General features: G+C 32.7%; 1 long non-coding RNA gene across 1 annotated transcript; it reads left to right on the top strand.

Annotated features, from left to right (window-relative positions):
• The first annotated feature begins 288 nt into the window (after positions 1-288).
• LOC134680851 (uncharacterized) lies at positions 289-5,205 on the top strand. The gene is made up of 3 exons (XR_010100522.1): positions 289-523; positions 2,782-2,946; positions 4,032-5,205. It is a non-coding gene; the product is annotated as an uncharacterized LOC134680851 (long non-coding RNA).

The following is a 5,205-nucleotide window of genomic DNA, read 5'->3' as shown; positions in this document are numbered from 1 at the left end:
TTTGGTGTTCCCACCCCCCGAACCCCAGGGGTCCGCCACTGTGTAACGCGCATTCTGCTTTTTTAACTAACGTAATATGTTTTGAATTAGCTATGCTACACTTTTCTCAGTTTTAAAATATTCAATGTACTACTATACCTTGATCTACCTTCAATCCCATTGTGGTATTCAATCCAGGAGAAGTTTGAACTGTTGAACTGTTGAAATGTCAGTGCGAGTGCAAAAATAACGTTTGTAAACAATGAATGACGTCATGTGTAAATCCAATCACATAAACGTTTTACAATAGGCAATTGTATGTTCCATATTGACGCGCTTTTGTGATTACGATAATAACATCAACGGCAAAAATTGAGACAACAGCAGATCAGCCGGGAAGGATAGGATACAGAAATACAGTAGAGAAAATATCGGTTTACCAGCCACTTGCAGAAAGTCTTAAAGTTACAGAAAGAGACGATTGTAACGACAAGTCAGAGATGGCGGATCCTTTTCGAATCATCTACGGATTGCTATTGTTCATGTATGTTTTACAAATGTATGTGTTCTTCCATCACAAGTTTTATTCCGTGAGCATCCTGTCAGATCATATATTTTGCCGGAATCAACATTCTGTATACTGTGTCAACAGAATACAGAATGTTGATTTTGTATTCTGTTGACACAAAATTCTATATTCTGTTGACATTTATACAAAACAATGTCTTTCCCTTCAAGAATTTAGTTAAAATTTATGTGGTTCATAAGGGAACAGAACATTCGATTTTCATATTTGTTTATAAAAAAAGATACCGTATTATTGCCAACGACACAACAACAACAGCAACAACATATATTTTATTTGCCAATCATGGCACCCAAAATGAGCGGAATAATCACAACTCTCCACAACAGATCAGATGACCAGAAATTAACAAATATACGTCACCATACGGCCATCAATAATGAGCAAAGCCATATCGCATAGTCAGCTAAAAATGGCACCAAAATGACAAATGTCAACGAATTCAAACAAGAAAACTAACGTTCTTATTCATGTACAAAAATGAAAGAACAATGAATATGTAACACACCAACAAACAACAACCACTGAATTACAGGCTCCTGACTTCAGACAGGAACATATATACAGAATGTGGTGAGGTTAAACATGCTAGGGTCTTCCCCCTAAACCTGGAACAGAGTTGTAATAGTACTACATAACAACAAACTATAAAATTCAGTTGAAAAAGGCTTATTTAACTTTAAATAACAGATGCATGCAAATAGAAATGCATCTCAGTAACAAAAACATAATGGACGTTACCGTTACTCAACAAAAAAGTCACTAAATACAGATCTGAGAGTACTTGTAGTTACTGGCAGCTAGTCCAAAGCCACTAACAACTAATAACAAAAATCATGCATCTAACTTCAAAGACTTAGTTCATAGTTTTTTATACTTCTGTTGATTATATTTAATCTTAGTTTTTTCCTTCTGTTAAAAAGAGATTAAATAACAGACGCAATGTTCAGCAAATTTGTGTTACATTCGTTTAATTTATTATAATGCACACAAACTAAAGAGACAGAAAGACAAAGTTTGCCTCCAACGACAAGCAAGAATAAACCAAGAAACAGAAAACAGACAATTTTTCAATGTCCTATTTGGTTGGCTTTCATATTATTCCCATTGTTGTTATAAAGTAGACAGAAGCAATGAAGAATCGATAATAGTGTGGTGCTTGAATATGAAGAAAAGAGAATAACAGGCAAAATTAATAATAAAAAGTGAAAAATGATATAGAATATTACAGAATACAGAAATGAAGAAACCACTTCCAGACCAGACCCTTTTATAAGTTGCACATTTTTTTTAATTTTTTTTTGCCTTTTAAATCTTTCTGTTCGGACACCATATTGGTCCGACACCCCAATAGCCTGACGCCCTATTAGTCCGACGACCAATTGGACCGACACATGAATACTAGTAATCCGACACATAATTATTGAGCAATACTTTGTATGAATAATATTTATATTTCAAGAGGATAATCCCCATAGTTTAAAATTATCCTACTGAGATTCCTCAAAATAATAACATAATAGAGTACATGTATTAAAAATTTGCTTAATGTCCAGTGGCAAATATAACATGCATGTTCAAAACAATTGTTAAATATATTAAGTACAATAGGTTAGTCCTGTAAAAGATGTCATCTGGGGTGAAAGAAGGTCAATAAAACTTGGACTGCCACTGGACAACGAAAGCATATTGAAGGTGGACAGGAATTTGCCCTGCAGCATATTCAGACAAAAGGCCACCGACGGCCTCTCAAAGAGTTGTTGCAATAGTTATTAACCCGCAGAGATCATGGCACTCTCTTTCTATACATGCTATATGAGGCATCCGATTAAAGGTGACCAATCTTACATTTGTTGAAAATTAAACATCCCGCACAATTTTACTACCAATGGTTATACTGTTTTTACTGTATCACATGAACATTATCCGTTGTGATGACTGACTTGCACTTCTGGTGACATTTTCTTAGTGAGAATGTGTTCACATATGGAACATATCTTGTCCTTATGTCCCACGTAAGTGTCATCAATAACTCCTGAACCACTTTACAGAATTTTGTAAATCATCGATACAATCTTTATCTCATGGTGTATTTTTTCAAAGGATAATTTACAAAGTGTTACGTCCATAATTAATACCATAACATGCATGTTGGGAAAAACAACTTTTTATAAATGCATGCAAAGTATTTGATGCAGTATGATCTATTGTTATAGGTATCTAAAAATGGATCCCACCAGAACACAAAGACTAAGTATAAGTCTATGAGGAAAATAATGTTTTAGATCAACGACTAAAAATTGTCATGAACAGATAAAATATGAGATAGAGATAGAACTGGTATGAAAGGTGACAGTAGAACATTGAAATAATTTGAAAAGGTAGGTATATATATAGTTTTACACTCAATTATGATTTTTTTAAAGTAAGTATTTGCAGTTATTCCTATAATTTTATTTCAATATCATGAAATGTTGTAGTGTGTTCATATGACAACAAACCAACAACGAGCAAGTTCAAAAAAAAAAAGAGTAGAAATACATTCTTCAACAATTGAAAGATATCATTAAAGTTAACAAAGAAGTCTACGGGAAGTACATATCCGTACACACAACTTCTCATTTAACTGTTTCACAGATTGCATTGATATTGTGCTCGAATAATCAGATTATATTAATACATATGTGTTTTGTTGCCGATCCAAAGATGTCAGAGTGTTACAGCAGGACATAGTTGAACTTAGGAACCTAAAGGAAATATAAACAAAGATCTCCTTCTCTGTAACCGAATAACAGATTTAAAAGATAGTAATTTATTATAATGAGAATTGCCACTGGTACTAATAATGAAAAATATCACAAAAAGATTACTTTTATTTAATTTTTGAACTATTGCATATATAAAATGATAAAAAGTTGTAGGATTGTCACTGAGACAACTATCCACCAAATTTGAGACGATGTGAATGTGAACAATAATATACAACTGCGCAGACTTCAACAATGAGAAAACCCATACCGTATTGTAAAAAGTGCAGCCCGTATTGAAAACATGGACATTTGCCATGAACCCAGACTTGGGACACTAAAGTTCTTCTCCAAATCGTATAAGATCAGGCCCTGAAGTCATACAAAATTTTCTCAGTGCCCGGAGAAAAAAAATCGTGGTCAAAAATTGAAATCCAGCATTTTGATTGGTTGATTTGTTGATTTTGGAGTTTGAGTAAATAACTGACTCGAAAGTTTAATGACTTCAAGGCCAGTTTTCAAGTAGGTAAATCAAACATTGTTCCATTCTTTTCTTTCATTTTTCTCCCTGTATAATATAAACCTTGTATAATTAACGTTATACCACCTTTAGTAATGCATGTACACTGTTTCACATTATGTCATGGTTGACCTATGTTTAATCTTTAATTGGACTTTAACAAAATGATAAATGTTATTATCCACTTTTTCCTTTCCAGAAACAAGTTGGCAAAGATATATATCACATGCATAGGAAGAGCAATGGAAAATAACATTGAAGCAGAATTATGAAACAGTTATTAAAAAAAACCCATTAAATTGAGAGAGAGAAAAACACATTTTTTTTTAACTTTTTAATGCTGTTCATTCTTAAGATTACTGTTTATTGTATTTCGATGGAAGTTATTGCAGTTGATAAGAAGATAGAACAAAAAATTGAGTTCTTCATCTTGTTTTATTCAGTCAATAAAAATTAATTTTTAAAAGCAAACAATACATGTTCAAAAATCAAAAAGGTTAATTATGTACCAAATGACCTCCGTCAGACATTAATCAGTCTGTTGGAAATCTTTCTTTAAATTTTTATGCTTATTTTACAAAATGTTCCTCTGTTTGTATGTCTGTAAGATTCAAATCAATCAGAGATTTCTAAGGAACTACAAACCAAGAGTTTCTGAAAGTCATCAGTCCTCATGTGAACATGCTATACTGAGTAATGTAGTTCTCACCCTTTCAACTCCTCGTTAACGGGATGCCTAAATATAGTAACACCAAATTTCATATATTATTTTCGTAAAATACGCTGTGCAGTTTTATAGGAAAGAGTACAAGAGTTATGCATACATGTATTTAAGTTACTATTCACAATACACTCATTACAAGTGAATGAAATTGCAGCATGATTAATGTATACAAAAAAAAAGAAATCTGTCAATAAATGTATTTAACTATTAAAAATCTTACAATGAGCATATGATTGGAAATTTATTTATGAGAAGTTAGACTAAAAAAAGTGGTCGTATTCTGAATATTCGCTCAGCTCACAGTAAAAGGAGAAAAACATACACTGTCCAGTCTGAAGGTACCTGTTCATGTAGGGGGACATGTCTTATAGCAGATTCTCTCCTTGTGGTGAACTAGCATGTTAAAAAGGAGCTCAGTGCATTATTGGTCTAGTTCTGTACAAAATATGTTAATTACATTGTATTTATATCTGAGTATCATGTCCTCTTCCTGCACTTAACTTGCCACTGGATCACATAACATCAATCCATCCACCCATCTTCTCAAAAGTAATATATCGAGTTCCAATGTTCAATATGTTCTGATTTGACTCAAGCAAGATATAAATACATGTAATATGGTATTGTCAAATAGAAGTATTAATAAGTA

The sequence above is a fragment of the Mytilus trossulus genome, chromosome 8 (genome assembly GCF_036588685.1).
Source record: "Mytilus trossulus isolate FHL-02 chromosome 8, PNRI_Mtr1.1.1.hap1, whole genome shotgun sequence".
Classification (NCBI taxonomy): domain Eukaryota; kingdom Metazoa; phylum Mollusca; class Bivalvia; order Mytilida; family Mytilidae; genus Mytilus; species Mytilus trossulus.
Note: the sequence above shows the minus strand (reverse complement) of the source record. Positions and strands in the feature narration are given on the sequence as shown.